Raw genomic sequence first — 17,552 nt, forward strand, 5'->3', positions numbered from 1 at the left:
ATGTGAACCCTGGCCTTACCATTCACTAGCTGACACAGGAGAGGGCACTTAATGCCTCTGAGTTTGTTTTCTCATTTGTGAACTTCGGGTGATAATATTTATTTCACAATAATTAACTGGAGAGTCAAACAGGTGTGTGTGAAAACTCATAGAGCCTGGCAAAAGGAGAAAGAGGGCTAATTTTAAGTCTGTTTCTATTTTCACAAGCCTCAGATTTTGAGATTTGGAACCTGCTATATGCATAAGTAAGTCTCTAGTCATGAATCAGAAGGAGGGGAAGAGCTACCTAGTGTAGAGGACTAGCATTTGGACTGGGGAAACTTTGCAGATTCAGGTTTCTTTATAAAAGTTCTGCCTTCTTGCATGCCTGTCTTCCTCCCTTACTTTCAGTCTGCTTTTCTTCCTTCCTTCCTACCTTCCATCCTTCCTTCCCCTCCTTTATTTTTCTTCCCTTTTTTTCTCCATCTAGTTTCTTTGCTAGATGAGCCTGGCCATTAAGGAGGGTATAACTCATTTCATGTATAATGGTTCTAAACAAGAGTTTGCTAAGGTTGAATCAATAGCAGAACAGAAAGGATGCATTATTGACAGATGTGTTACTGGTGTCATTCTTTGGGACAAAAATGCATGGTATGTACTCTGAAGATAATTCTCTTTGACCTGCATTAATTCTTCAGAGTATCCATCTAAAGGAAATAATCAGAAATATAAAGGTCTTATGAACAAAGATGTTCATCATAGTTTTCTAGCAGCAAAAAATTTGAAGCAGGCTAATTGTCAACATTGGACAAATGGTAAATTAAACTATATTATATTCACACAGTAAAATATGTAATTGTTAACATTTGTGTTGATGAAGTGTTTCAGTAACGTGGAGTATCATGATAAAATAGCAAATGAAATAAGTAGACTACCAAGTGATCACAACTGTGTCAAAATCGTAGGCAGAAAAAGCTTACAAGATAATATATCACAGTGGTAATGACTGTCCATGGATGGATGAATACAAGTTTTTTTTTTATTTCTACTTTTCTGTATTGTCTATAATTTATAATGCATCTGTATTATTTTTATATTGGAAAATACAAAATCAATTTTCATTTCTAGGAAAGCATTGATAGTAACTTCATGTTAGCCTAGTGCTACTGAACAAAGAGCTGGTGCAATTAACAGCAAAACAAGGGGCGCCTGGGTGGCTCTGTTGGTTAAGTGTCTGACTCTTGATTTCAGCTCAGATTATGAGCTCAGAGTCGTGAGCTCAGGGTCAGTGGGATCAAGCCCCATGCCAGGCTCTGCACTCAGCACAGAGTCTGTTGTCCTTCTCCCCCTGCTCCTCTCCCCACTCCCTCTCTCTCAAATAAATAAAATCTTAAAAAAAACCCCAAACCCCCAATAAAACAAGTTCACTTCATGCATCACAATGTGAATAATGCTGTTCAGAGGTGAACAGAAATACAGGTACCCCATATAAATATGTAATATGGACATTAACATTATACATTTCCTCTCTTCATAAGTCATAGTTTTGCTTTCCAGGATTTACTCAGTTAGAATAAAATGTAAATTTTTGGTGCAAAATTTTCACTTGTCATTATGACTGCAAAGACGTGGTCTGACGTATAGCATTTGCATGAATCACAAAGACTGTGTTGGAGTCAGTCAGAGTGAGATTGATAGGACTTGAATCTTCTTAACGCTGACCACTGATTTCCATAGAAGTTGTGCCTTCTTTGTAGAATATGGTAATGGGCACTACAAGTAATGAAAATATTTGGATAATCACCCGTAGACATTGACAAACATTATCAAACATCATCACCCCTCAGATGTTCTGGGGGAGTGGCTGGATTCATTGCAACCCACAGTGAGAGACGAAAGAGACTTAATGTAGCCTTGTTCAAATGTCTATTTAATTAGAAAATATTGATTTGATGTGATGCTCTCAGAAGTTCCAGATTTAAATGTAGTGAGTATTCACTACTAGCTGAGAAGAGATGAATAGATTATCAGACAGGCAGGTCATCAGAAGTTGGTCCAGAAAGTTAAAAGGGACTGCTGATGGTATTCTGAAGAATCATAGGGCCTTATAAGATATTACTAAAGGGATAGGGTAAAGGAAATAATCATTTTCTTTATTCAACCAAAAATAAAATTTTGTAAACCATAAAGAGTGAATGTGGAGAGTTCCTATCTTAATATTTATAGTTTTGTTTGAATTCATTGAAAGGTGTGCCACCACCTACAACCTGGTAAGATTTCATTAAATATTAAAATTACAGTACAGTAAACCATAAAGTTTACACATCAGACTGAAAATGACAGATTTAGAATGGGTAAGGAAAATATACCACAGCTGACAGCGGAAAAACATGACCTGAATCTGAATTTCCTGCCCATGCAAATGAAGTTGCATTCCGAGTCTAGGAAGCATCATGGTCTATTTATGATAATAGGAATTTTTAGGTGCCTGGCTTCAGGTGAACCTCTCTGATATTTGGCATCAATATTAGTACAGGCACAAAGCTGTATTTTATTTCCTTGCAGAGCTTTCATGATGAAATTGAAAATGTTGATTTGTGATCACCACACTATATAGATCAGTCTAAACACATGGATTTTGTGCTTTGTTTTATTCAAAGGACCTGGATCAGAGATGTCTATTTTGTTTTTTGTTCCAAAACTCAACAGTATTTCTCAAACTTTAAGGTACAGAAGAATCCCTTGGGGTCCTTATTAAAATGCAGATTTGGGAGTAAGCAAAATGAATCTTTCATGAAGGAAGTCAGAATAGTGGTTATCTTTGCAGGAATAATGACTAGGAGGGGCAGGAGCGAAATTTGTGGGATATGTGAAATGTAATACATGTGTAAAATGTACTGAACACTACACTTAGGAATTGTATGCCTTACTAGTGTGTTATTCTGCAGTTATTATTTTTTTAAAAAATATAATAAAACTTAAAAAAGAAGATTCTTGGGTTATGCTGCAGGAAAACGTACCTTAAGGACTAGACCCATTATAATAAGGCTGGGCCCATTGTTAGCTAGAATGAACTTGTTAACCAAACATCAGACATGAGTAACAGAAAAAGATAGATATATTTTCATTGAGAGAACACCATCGTGAGCAACCCTGCCTCACACCCATTTTTATAGCAAGCAAAATTTCAGCTGGTGCTTTCTACAGTAATTCAGAAACCATAATTTCCTAAAGGCATCCAAATTCGTCAAATCTTGAAGATTTTGTCTTGGTATAGCAAGGGGAACAATAATTGAGTTATAATTCTTAGACCTGCATAATTACTCTGCTTGGGAACTGGTTTTTTATGATCTCTTTTTACTCTCTTGTCCCCTAGCTTTTTAAGGCTTGCTGCAAAACAGAACCAGCTTTTATTCACATTCCGACTGAAAGTATCTATCAGGTCAGACTTATCTCAGCAGAATGGAAGTATTTTCCCACCAACTGGCACTTTACTCAGTTCTTTCCCATGGTTTATGGGACTCTTCAGTAGGCCTGGTCACTCCAGAACTCTGTTCCTTGCAGATATGAGCTTATGTTCAGTCTCCAGCAGATATAGTTTGGGTAATTCCTGCTGGCAACATTCTCTTCACGTCTGTCTCACGTCTTATTAGCCATCTGCAGAATAAACTTCTAGAGGAAAACCACTGAAAATATTGCAAGTGACAAATGGAATATTCTCCAAAGCTAAATGGAAATATCATTAATCATACCCCCCTGTTGTCGAGTTATACATGGTGGAAATCATGTAACATGTAAGGTCTACCTTGATAAATTCTACTTAACTAACTGGAGCACCTCCAGCAATGAACCGGGAAGGTCAAAGAGAAGGAGCGACTGCAGAACTAACTCATTTCCCCCAGCTATGAACTCTTTTGCCTTCAGATGTTACACAGTTGCTAGTTTCTTCCAGTCTTTAACATGGTTTGGCTTCTAGTCATTAAACAAGAAGGGAAGATGCCAGTTGAGATAAAAATCCCTCTGCGCACAATGAGTACACACATTTTTGAGCAAACTACAACCAGACCTCGGATGCCTGAGAAATAGCCTGGGCTGACTTGAGTCACAGAGAACTAATCAGTTTTCAGTTGTCTAGCTAAGCTCATGTTTGTCTAGTTGTTTGCTTATTCCCTGCCCAAACAGTAACATCAAAGTAACAAGAAGATGACAGAAACTAGCACTAAAAAAAGACACTGTCTTTAATTTGTTCATTTATTCAACAAATATTATGGGGTGCCTATCTTCTGCCAGATATTGTTCTAGGCCCTGGGGATACAACAGTGAGCAAGAGACCCTTCCCCGCAAAAGAAGCCCTCCACACATATTATATGAAATGTCTTATGATTCATAATGTGAAAATTATAGTAATGATAGTGAAATGGGTGAAATAATAGACAGTACAATAAATAAGTTTTAATGGGAGAGAGAATATGGCTGGAAAAACATTTTCTTCAAGCTCTGAAATAAAGCTTTCTCCTAAATTTCAAGTAAAATTAAAAAAATCTCAAGTATACCAACCTATGTTTTTATTTTTATTGTAAAGATTGTACTCAGAAGAAAATGGAAATGACTTCTGAACACATGAGAATAGATGAACGTGGGTGCAGATCTATGGTCTATAACCACCTGTAGGTTTCCCCAAGCCTTCACGAGGAGCACCTTTTGAACTTTCTCAACTCCATTCAGTAAACGAACCAAAAATAACTGGAGGTTCTTTCCTTCATGCCATCCACAAAATCAGCTCAGAGTCCCTAAGACTAGGCAGAAATCCTTTTTTTTTTTAACTTATTTTCCTATAGTAAGTCTAAATCCCTCTCCCTTGGGACCAAATATCTTTTTATAATATTTATTGTATAAGCATCCATGTAAACTATGATTTTTTAGGGTTTTAAATTAATTAAATTGAAATAAAATTTAAAAATTCAATTCCTCAATTACACTATCTACATTTCAAGTGCTCAATATCCACATATAGCAAGTGACTACCATAGATATAGAACATTTCCACCATCACAGAAAGTTCTATTCCAGCGTTGTTGCAGGGAGTTAGAGCTCCCTTTAATTTGCCTGTTTAGAGAGAGAAATTGGAATTATCTACTTAAATTGCATTTATTAGGGTCAGTTTGATGGTTAGAACCAAGACAACATCTGGGGTAGTCTTTGGGGGATTTGCAGTGCCAATAGAAGGAAGGGTTTGAGTGAATCCTAATGAGTCTTTAACTCATGATATTTTGCTACCAATATTACCTCTCAAATGTAATACCTCACAGGTGGACACCATAAGAGAATATCTGACTGAGTCCACCTGGGACTCTTCTCTTGTCCCTTAGTGGCTTAGACAAAGAGGTATGCATAGGGCCACAGAGGTGTGGTAGCAACAAAAGTCATAGCTTTCCTAAATTAAAAAAAAATGGACGATTACCCACAACCTGAGTCACCCCATGCCACATGCCTCTCAACATCGGCTATGAGAAGATTTATAAGGAAGGTTGGTAAATTTATTGAACACAAATACTGCTGAATGGAGAATAAAGCCATTCGAAGCTTAATTAAGCCAAAGGAGGATTGAAGTGTATTAATAAAGAAGCTAATGAAGGGTGCCTTTGGATCCTAACCAAACTACAACAGAAAATTCACAACAGCAGCATACTTACCTCAAAACTAAACGGTTGAACGTAATCAGTATTGTTGAACTGAATTAAATTTGCAACATCTTAATCTAAGATTCTAAAATACAAAGGTGGCATCTTTGTGAACTGCCTAGATTTTCTTAGGTAAGTGTGAAGCCAATAATGATTCAGTGACTTCTTCTACCTTCTTTGCCTTAAGTCCTATATCACAGTTGTTTGCTCCTCCAAGAATAAGCAATAATCTTACTCCTAAAGTCATTTTCCTTTCTACTTAATCTAGTGTGTTTCTTCACACATAAATATGATAACTCCTTAGTAGCTATTTTTTTATTTGTTATTACTAAAATAGACCCAGTAGTCTTGCATATCATGGTATTAAGGACCTAATCATACCCTAATGAAAGCCACAGCTCCAATGGACCTTGGGGATAATCTACTATTTCTGATCTCTAGTCCATTCATTTTTCAACCATGCCATGTTACAGAAAGTTTGTAACAACAATAATAACTATCATTTATTGACACTATGCTGCAGGCACTTTACCAAGGACTTTATTTGTATTATCTTTTAAATCTTTTCCACAACTCTTCAGTTAGTACTTTAATTAACCCCATTTTGAAGGAAGGAAACTAAAACTTAGAGGAGTAAGCAACTTGTCCAAAGTCACATACCTGGTAAGTACCTGAGCCAAGATTCAAAGCCAAGTTATTCCCCGGAGCGCTCAGCCACCAAACCACACCGTGCCAGGGAAGCCAGCTCTAGCAAGATGGAGAGAAACGTACACATGTCTAGTAAGAGTAAAATACCATTTTTATCATTAATGAAAATACTCTTTGAGGAAAGAACAGAACCAACACACAGAGGCTGTTTGCCACAGGCATTCTTTACATTTCAGAGTAAGTTGAATGATGTTGTAGAACAAATACAGATGGCAATGATATGAATTTTAATTCCTAATAGTTGCATATTTTATTCTATCTTCATCAAAACCAGAAGGCAATATTGACCTCAAATGTAGGTGATAGGAATATACCTCTAACTTGCTTTCCTATCTAGTAAAAACTATTCTGTTTTATTTTTTTTTCTTTGCTTAAACAAAAAGCAGTTCTGAGGGGAAAATGTCACATAAAACATACCAACAAATCTCAGAAAATCAATGCAAAATAAATAGGGTAAAGGATTTTATTTATGTTTTTTTTTGAGACTTATTCCTCAGAATTTCCACTTACATAATTTTCAGTTTGAACAAGTTGCACAGAATGACCCATCTGGTAAATGGTCCTCAAAAAATTCTCATACAATTAAGTATATTTTGTTTTTTGCTTATGTGAGATATATATATATATATACATACACACATATATAATTATGTGGCACATAATTCCTGCTTATCAATATCTGAATCAAAAAGTAAACAAAAGAGATACATTTACCCATAAGAATTCAGTGGTGGGCAGGGAATTGAAATTGTTTATTGAATATGTATACTTGTCATTGAGTCTTTTTTTTTTTTTTTAGATTTTATTTATTTGAGAGAGAGAGTGTGTGAGCGTGAGCTGGGAGGGGCAGAGAGGAGGGAGAGGGGCAGAGAAAGAGGGAGAAAGATTCTGAAGCAGACTCCCCACTGAGTGTGGAGCTGGACGAAGGGCTTGATCCAATGACCCTGAGATCATGACCTGAGCCAAAACCAAAAGTGGGAGGCTTAATGGACTGAGCCACCTAGGCGCTCCTGTCATTGATTCTTATTCTGACTGTTAGGACCAGGGACATCTAACAAATTTAAACAGAAACCCATTCTGACTTCTTAACAGATGATTTGACATATGATATTATTTTCTTTTTATAAACTTTTCAATTTGTGTTAGTAACACACACAGAAAATTCAAATAGCCTCAAAATCCTTGTAATGACAAAATAATAATCTTAGGTCCCACACCCTCCTTACTGCTCAACTCAGCTTCCCAGGGTCAACTACTTATAACTCTTTTATTTGCTTCTTCTGGCAGTTATTTCCAAATTGCCAAATAATATGCTCTCAGGCTGCTCCTTGATCTATCCATTTTAGACATCATGTCTTAACTTCTTTATTGTGTCAGATGAGGTATGATGCTTACACACAGATGCACACGTCTCCTACTACTATCCTCCCCAAATAATCATATCGTAGCTTTTAAATTAAATTGATAATATATACATTTTTTACTGGAAGGCTAAGAAGTGTACTTTGATTGCACTTACTTTCTTATACAGCTTCTTTTCCTAGGACTCTGTTGTTTTCCTCTACTGCCATATTTGCCCATTTTTATGTGTTCAGATTTTCAAGGGAGGCATTATAACAGGGTGCCTTCCATCCCCGTTTTTTGTTGCCAGAGCCCCTTTTCCTCTTGTTCTAAATTGGACTGGATATGCTGTTGACCAGATATACAGTTGTCTTCTTGGGACTTCATTTTTTGGATTTACTTTTTTCCCTATTCTATGTTTTTCTTTTTCTAAGTTCATGTCCTGTTTTCTTGGATATGTCTTCCATTAACTTCCTAAGAAAGAGTATGTGGGAGGTTGAGTTTTGAGTCCTCGCATGACTGTGATAAAAAAAAGAATTCTTCATGAGTGGCTGAGTATAGAAGTGTAAGATGAAAACAATTTCTTTCTCAAAAGCTTGAGCATCTAGTAATGCTGCAGGGAAGTCCACTGCCATTTTGATTTTCACTTCTTTCAAAGTGATCTTCCTCTCTAGAGATATTTGGATCATCTCTTCATACTAGAATTTATGAAATTTATAATTATATTCCTTGGTGTGGCTGTCTGCCCATTTGAAGAGCTGAAAAATCAGTGGGACCTTTAAATCTGGCCACCCGTGTTGTCCTTGACTCTGGGAAATTTTTGTCTATTTATTCTTTGATTATTTCTTCCTCTCTGGACCTCCTACATTGAAATTTGAACTTTTAGCTTTTCTTTCTCATTCTGTCTCTTTTTTGCTTCGTTCTGCATTATAGGAGATTTCCTAGACATTATCTATCAAGCTATCTATTGAATTTAGTATTTTGCCAATCTCATTTCTAATTCTCAAGAACTCCTTCTTGTTCCCAATTGTTCCTTTTCTTTGTGTGCTGATTTAGTTTTATGGATTCAATATCTTCTCATGTATCTCAAAAGATGCTAATTAGAGTGTTTTCTTTCCCTTTCTTTCTCTTTTTAAACTTCTTTTGTGTTCTATGAACTGGCTTCATTTTCTGTCATTCCCCACCTTGTTTGCTTGTTTTCCCTGCTGTTCACATTGGAGGCTTTTTCCAAATGTCTGAGCTTTAGTTGATCCCTCATATTTAAGAATGAGTCACTAAAAACTGATTTGGCTTGTTGACAGTTAGGCATTGCTTGGGTGGATCAGACAGAGAGCCATCCCTCTCATTATAGGATGCTATCATGTTCTGCCTCTAGAACCATTTAGCTCTTCCAAATTAAAGACATTCAGTCTTCTGCTTGGGAATTTAATTCCCGCTTACAGGTGATTTCTGTTTCAGAAAGATTTGTCCAATTGTTCCAAATACATACTTTTAATTGACCCCATTATTTCCAGTCCTAGGCCTTACTTCCACTCTCACTCCAGCTCTACTCTTGCACCTCTGCCAAGTTCTAGGAGGAAACTCTGTTCCTTCCTAGTCCTTTTCTTCTACATTCAATAAGGTTTCAGCTTCCCCTGCCCTGTTTCACCAGCAACCATGACTCCTTCTCCTTTTGTTCTCCAGAAACCCACTGATATCCCTGGTTTATGAATGATGGTGGCTCTACCATTCTTTTTATCACTGCAGCTTTGTAGAGACCTTTTTCCCTTACTGGCATTTTAATCAAGTTTCTAGAGAGAGAGGACACAATTGTGTGTGGTCAGCCCCCCATCTTTAATGGTCAATCAGTGTAATGTTTACTGATTATTATACTATTGTACTATTTATGGTACTATTATTGTAATAATAGTTACTATTGTACTATTATTGTACATAGTTATTGTACTATTTATTGTACTATTATTTTTATACTATTTTTTTTCATACTATTTTAAAAAGCCAGTCTATTTTTAAAACTTTATCCCATATTTTAGCTAAAAGATTTCTCTTACATGGCTAGACTTTGGAAATATCCTGGACTTTAAAGTCAAACAGACCAATATTGGAATCCTGGTTTTGCTATTTCTTAGTCATATAACATTGAAAAATTCACTTAATCACTTTAAGCTTCAGCCTTGTAATAAGTATAACGGTATTTATCTTGATGATCTCTTGTGAGAATCAAATGAAATAAGGCATATAAAACACAAAGAACAGTGCCTGACACATAGTAGGAACTCACTGTCCTTGCTATGTTTATGTGTGAGCTGTCTGCTACTATGAACGGATTACCTGAACTCAAATCCCAAACAATCAGACTCCTTGGCTTGGATATCACCTTTTTAGTGAAGACTCCCTTACTTAAAATTGGGACCGAGGTGGCTTCTTTGAGTTCTTGCAGCACTCTGTTTATTACCTATTGTAGCACCTGCCACGCTGTAGTGGAGTTGCTTATTTAATTGTCTGTCTTCCCCACTAGACCATAAACCCCATGAGAATGGGGATGTGGTCTGAGTTGTTCACCTGTATTTGCAATGCATACCACTATGCTTGCACAGAGTGGGTGCTCAATAGTTGTTGAATGAGTGAATAATACCATGCCACTTTTAAAAAGCTGGCTATATTCAAAGATTTAAAAAAATATAAAATGCATTCTATGCTTGAATTTTCTTCTGTAAGGATACAAGATGACTTTTTTTTTTAAAGATTTTATTTATTTATTCATGACAGACAGAGAGAGAGAGAGAGAGGCAGAGGGAGAAGCAGGCTCCCGAGGAGCAGGGAGCCCGACGCGGGACTCGATCCCAGGACCCTGAGATCATGACCGGAGCCGAAGGCAGACGCTTAACCATCTGAGCCACCCAGGTGCCCACAAGATGACTTTTCTTATGGTATTATTTAGAAAGATAGTGGAACAATCGTTAAAGAAGCAATATGCACAAACTTAGAGGAACACAAATATTGTATAACAAACCAGGACTCTATGAAAATCACATCCAGTTGAAACAATCAAGCCCTTCTTTCCCTCCTCCCCCACACTGCCCTCCCCACTATGAAGGAACATTGAAGTTTTGTAGTTAAAGGAAATTCAACAACTCATTCAAAAGTTGGTATTGGTTTTGATTTTGTTACTCCTTCAAAGTCAAGCTTCTACTTAATTGCTCTGAAATCTAAATAATTCCTCAGCCAAAATAAAAAATAGAAAAGAAAAAAAAAAACCACACTCTCTGGATGGTTTCAATTTGGTGGCAATGCTAGAGGCTATAAATAGACCCAACAAATGTGTTTCCATTTCTCCTTCTGGAATGCTTTCTTCCTTAACCCCACCACTTGGATAGAGCAGCCATCACCAACTAAAGAGATACAGCCTTAGCAAAAGTGATCTATTAGGAATGTAACCTGTTGTTTAATTTACTTATTGGATTGTCCTGGACACTCCCTTCTGTTCCAGGAGTAATTAGGAGGAATGGTGTCCCTTTGCTGTTCCTATCTTTGAGGAAGGATGGAAGACTCTGGGGTTCTGAGTAAACTCCTAAACTACACAGAAGATGTAAAATCTTAGATGATCAATCTATTTCAACCTATTAGTGATTACAGAGCTGCTGAATGTGGTGATAGTGAGACTGAAAATCAGTCTTTGTATATTCTGCCACTGTATTTAGTAGAATTACTGAGATGGGGACTCTGTTGTGGATGCTATTCTTATTATCTTTGTTATTTTAAACTGAAAGTAATCTTAGTGATCATCATTCTGAACATTTCATTTTACAGTTGAAGAAATTGAGGACCCAAAAGTTTAAGACTTATCTAAAGTCAATTTCAAATTTATACAATAATAGGAAACAACATAAATCTCACCAGACAGAAATCCTGACTTCCTATAAACAGATAAAATGTAACCGTATTTGGGAATATTATCTTTGAATATATGTGACTCAAGCATCCCAAACTTAATGCATTAGTTTAGACCACAGTTAAAATATTTGTGATCAACTAGTTTATATATTCTGATGGGAATTATCTGCATACAGAAATTCTTGCCTAGGTTTGCAGTATAAGATGTATTTTTCAGATACACAGAATATCAAGAATAGTTAGAGCCAAACAATTCTTTTCAAGAGGAGGTCTCTACTCTTATGTCTCTAATGCTTCAAGATACAGAGGCAGGAGTAGTACACAGAACAAGTCCACTTATGGATTGATAAGGGAGGAGAGGGTGTGATGTGAATTATGTTTTTCTTGAAAGTTGCGTAATTCACAGCCTATAGAAATATTTTGGATAGACAATGGCCTCAAGACTTGTCAGGTGATCAAAGCACAGTTTGTAACATATTCACTGATAGAGACATCATTGAGCTAAAAGATGGTTTGGGATTAAACTTAGATTTCCTTAGTTCACTAGATTCATTTCTATGTTACCAGTATGGTGAGCCTGAATATCATCTACCTGTGTGATTGGTACCTTTCTTGAATTTTTAATCAAGGGCCTGCCCATGATAACTATTTTTATATAATCACAGGTTTTAGGAAAATAGTAATTCTTATTGAACCTAATGAGTCTCTTCATAAGAAGCATAAACATTGTGTGTAAGGGCATTAGTTTGTGAATAGCTATTACAGAATATTATCCCAAAGGTGGCAGAAAATCAATCACTTCATAAGTACACCAATTTGTACAGTGATTAGGCTACTGAGATGGACCTAAAAGCATTCATTTTTCAGTGGGATTGATGAGCTAATGCTGAGAAAGAAAGTTGCCTACTGGGTAGAATGTTGTTATCTTAGAGGCAATCTTTTTGGTTTTTAAGGAAGCTGAACCTAGTTAGAATCCTCTTGAAATTTTCACTTTTGAATGTCCATAAATAATTTCTACATCCACATTGTTTGTTTTTTAAATGAATGTACAGGAATATTTAATCTTGCCCTAGATAAATTAAAATTTATAAATGATATTCAGCTCTGTCATTCTTCATTCCTAACTGTATTCTGAATGAATTATTTCAGTGATACTATATGATACTATTGGTTGCAAATAACAAAACCCAATAAAAATGGTCCCTGACTTATGATGGTTCCATTTGTGATTTTTTGATCTTACAATGGTGTGACAGCGATGCACATTCAGTAGAAACTGCATTTCAATTTTGAATTTTGATCTTTTCCTGAGATAGTGATACATGGTATGATCCTCTCTCATGGTGCTGGATAGTCAGTGAGCCTGTTCTCAGTCAGCCACATGATCAAAGGGTAACCTTTCTGTACTCATACAACCATTCTGTTTTTCACTTTTTTAAAGACTTATTTATTTATTTGAGAGAGACAGAGAATAAGAGCGTGTGGAGGGGCATAGGAAAAGAATCTCAAGCAGACTCCCCACTGAGCACAGAGCCTGACACGGAGCTTGATTTCATGACCCTGAGATCATGACCTGATCCAAAAGCAAGAGTTAGATGTTTAACCAACTGAGAGACCCAGGTGCCCTTGTTTTTCACTTTCAGTAGAGTATTCAATAAATAACATGAGATATTTAACACTTTATTATACAATAGTCTTTGTGTTAGATGACCGTGCCCGACTATAGACTAATGTAAGTGTTCTGAGCACGTTTAAGGAAAGCTAAGCTAAACTATAATGCTATGATGCTATGATGTTTGGTTGGTTAGGTGTATTAAATGCACTTTCAACTTACAATATTCAATTTAACATGCGTTTTTCTGGATGCAACCCCATCATAAGTCAAGGAAGATCTGTAACAGAGGCTTAAATAATTACAGAATTTTATTGATGTAGGAACAGAAAAGTGCAGAGGTAGGGTGAACTTTAGGCATAGTCCAGCCAAACTCTGGGCCTGTTTTTTGCAGTTTGCTCAGATCTGCCCAGCTCCATGTTGATGTCATCTTTAGGCTGGCTTCCTCCATGGTTTTAATATGGTTTCTTGCACCAATGTCTCTCATGCTTCCTCATTCATATCAACTGTGGGTGGTGGGGTGAGGAAACAGGGAAACTGCAGAAGTAAGAATCTTCTCTCCACACACTATCAAGTAAGATTCCTAACCTTTCAGTTAATTGGGCCATCCTTTATGAATCACACTGACGAAAGGTACACATTTTCTGATTGGATAAGGTTATCAGAGTCCATCTTTCAGGGGAGGGTGAGTGAAGATATCAATTACATTTAAATTCATCGTAGCCACAAAATGGGAAAGGTAAGAATGGGTATCATTAAGACAACCTCAATTTTCTTTACATTGAGCAAGTAGAGAATGAATTAATTGTATGTACTTGTCATTCTAAAACCCAGGAATTGTAAGGATGGAATTATCATATGATATAATGGTTCTCAACATTTATTCTGTTCTATAGCATTCTGCTATACTTCATTGAGAGAAGATATTATCATTCATCCTACATGCCTAGGTAGGTTTATTACGAAATTCTCTTTCTTTTTGCTCCAGCTCTCTTTTTGTCACTACAGAGAGAATGAATTAATGAGAGAAAAACTAGACTCTGTTCCATTTTATTATCATTTATGATTTCATTGGGTCCAAGTCAACTGACTAGAATATAACAGTGAGCCATGACATGTAGTTAAGAACCTAGATTTTAGATAGAATAGCACCTATCAGTTATATGTGGTATGAATATCTGCTTTATTAGACATAGACCATACCAAAAAAGAAACATGAAATTCTGTTTAAAAAAAAAGGCTTTGCTAGTGTATTAGTCATGGTTCTCTAAAGAAACAGAACCAATAGAATATACATATCTAGAAAGAGATTTATTGTAAATTGCTCACGCAACTTTAAAAGTTGAGAAATCCTATGATCTACCATCTGCAAGCTAGAGACCCAGGAAAGCCAGTGGTGCAGACTCAGTCTGAGTCTGAAGATCTAATATTCAGGAACGGTGAGGGTAAGAGAAGAGCAATGTCTCAGCTCAGTCAGGTAGAGCTGTTTCAACCTTCCTCTGCCTTTTTGCTCTATTGAGGCCCTCAATGGATTGAATGATGCCCACCTATAATGGAAAGGGCCATCTGCTTTACTCAGCCCAATTCAAATGCTCATCTCTCCTAGAAACACTCTCATAAACACACCCCAAAATAATACTTAACTAAATATTTGGGTATCCTTTGACCAAGTCAAGTAGACATAAAATTAACCATCACAGCTACACATAATGTAGCACAGTGAAAAGAGCACAAGATTTGAACCAGCATGCTCCATCAAGAACATGGGCAAGGACCAGGCAAGTCACCTCACTTCTCTGAGAATTAGAGGCATAAAAATGTGTAACCTACCTACTATGTAAGAAGTTGTTGAAAAATTAAAAGAGATAATTTATATGAATAAGTTTTATAAACTGTGAAGTGACATACAAATTTCAATATTAATTGTAAGTTAAAATATTACTAGAGATTGAAAATTCCTCTACTGAATGTAAGCCCCTGAGGATAGGGTACTGTTTTTTGATACACATTCCTCCACTGCTTGTCTACCAGTAACTCTTTATTGAATTAAAAAATGACATGAAAATAAGGACAATAAAGTTAATGATGGTAATTAGAAAAAATATTTGTGGTATTGGATAAGATGAGTTAAGTTGAAGGAACAAATAGATGATATTAGGTAAAAACAAGGAAAATACAAGGAAAACGTGCATTCTTAAATTGAAGCTAATAATCTGTCATCAAAATATTTGGAGTACCCCATGATCTACCATGCCAGTGGGCTATCCACAGTTTCACTAAGAGCTGGCAGATGAGATTGTTAAAAGATTTTGTCTTTTTGGAAAATCATGTCTAACTTTTAAAGGATATCCAAGGGAAATTGGATAAGCCCTAAAGCTGAATTTGCTGGAAGTGGTCTATACCAGTTAGCAATGTATATTTCTACATTCTGGATGTGGCTATGAGATCTATAGGATTGATGAAGTCCTTGTAAATCTCCAAGAAAGAAATAAAAAGCTTTGCTACTTCAAGAATGCTCTGTAGTCCTATAAAAATCAATGACACTCTTCACAGGAAACGGAGTTTTAGGCACACGTGTTTTCACTCTAAAACTTCTTTCTATAACCAAATGCAATTAGTTGTCACATGTTCCCAGTTTATTGCCATTTACCAACACTAAAAATTTTGCTGGGATGTGTACAGAATGTACAATTAGATACAATTCCTGCTGTGTTGGGGGCAGGGTGAGTTTCCCCATAAAACAGTCAGTGAAGCATCTTCTGCGAACAGCAATAGGCAACCCACAAATTCCAGCTACAAATCTTGCAAACTGTGCCATTGGGAAACAGCACTTTAACTGATGGTCTGGTATTTCCAAAAGATAATGTCACCATGACATTTTCAGTCTTTTAATATCCTTTTATTGAGTCCCTTTTGTATCATCGTAGAGCTGAAGCCACTTGAGCAAAAAGAGATGAAATGTATTTTTGTTGTTTGCCATGCTCTGGTTTGCCTAGCCAGCTGGGCCATCACAACATAATCTCCCTAGTTCTTAGTGAGAGGCACCTTGCCCTCCCCACCACTAGAACAAAGATGCCACTTGTTCTGAAATAAGAAAATATTCCTTCTGCCATGGCTATTTTCAGTAAAGAAATGTCTACTATTGGAAGTCTCCCTGGGTTGAGCTGCCATGTTCATTCTATGCCACCCTAGAAGTAACAGAGGTCAGCAATGCTCTTCAAGTCCACAGACTCAGATGGGTAATCCTGGCCAAAATTGTTCATGTGTGCATGCACGTGCATACACACTCCCATGTGCATTCATGTCTATCTGGCAAGTTTGGGTATAAAATGCATATACAATATATAAAGTAATCTAACTAGTTTATCATACAGGGGACTATGCTGAAAACTAAAAGTCATCTGTGTTCAGGAAGGAATACCATCAAAAGATAAATGTTTTAATTGCTCTTTTTCACCACTCTGCTCAAAAATGTTTGGGTCAACCAGGAAATCGAAGAAGCACTTAAACAATTCATGGAAACCAATGAGAATGAAAACACATCGGTTCAAAACCTATGGGATACTGCAAAGGCGGTCCTAAGGGGGAAATACATAGCCATCCAAGCCTGACTCAAAAAAATAGAAAAATCCCGAATTCACCAACTAACTCTACACCTTAAAGAACTAGAGAAAAAGCAACAAACGCTGCCTAAGCCACGCATTAGAAGAGAAATAATTAAGATTAGAGCAGAGATCAATGAATTAGAAACCAAAAACACAGTAGATCAGATCAATGAAACTAGAAGTTGGTTCTTTGAAAGAATTAATAAGATCGATAAACTACTGGCCAGACTTACCCAAAAGAAAAGAGAAAGGACCCAAATTACTAAAATTATGAATGAAAGGGGAGAGATCATGACCAACACCAAGGAACTAGAAACAATTATTAGAAATTATTATCAACAACTATATGCCAATAAATTAGGCAACCTAGAAGAAACAGATGCCTTCCTGGAAACCTATAAACTGAGAAGACTGAAACAGAAAGAAATTGACAATCTGAATAGGCCAATAACCAGTAACGAGATTGAAGCAGTGATCAAAAACCTCCCAAAAAACAAGAGTCCAGAGCCTGATTCCCTGGGGAATTCTACCAAACATTCAAAGAAGAAATAATACCTATTCTCCTGAAGCTGTTTCAAAAAATAGAAACAGAAGGAAAGCTTCCAGACTCATTCTCTGAGGCCAGCAGTACCTTAATCCCCAAACCAAGCAAAGACCCCATCAAAAAGGAGAATTTCAGACCAATATCCTTGATGAATATAGATTCCAAAATCCTCAACAAAATCCTAGCTA

The sequence above is a fragment of the Leptonychotes weddellii genome, chromosome 8, assembly GCF_054177405.1.
Source record: "Leptonychotes weddellii isolate Sample4059 chromosome 8, ASM5417740v2, whole genome shotgun sequence".
Taxonomy (NCBI): domain Eukaryota; kingdom Metazoa; phylum Chordata; class Mammalia; order Carnivora; family Phocidae; genus Leptonychotes; species Leptonychotes weddellii.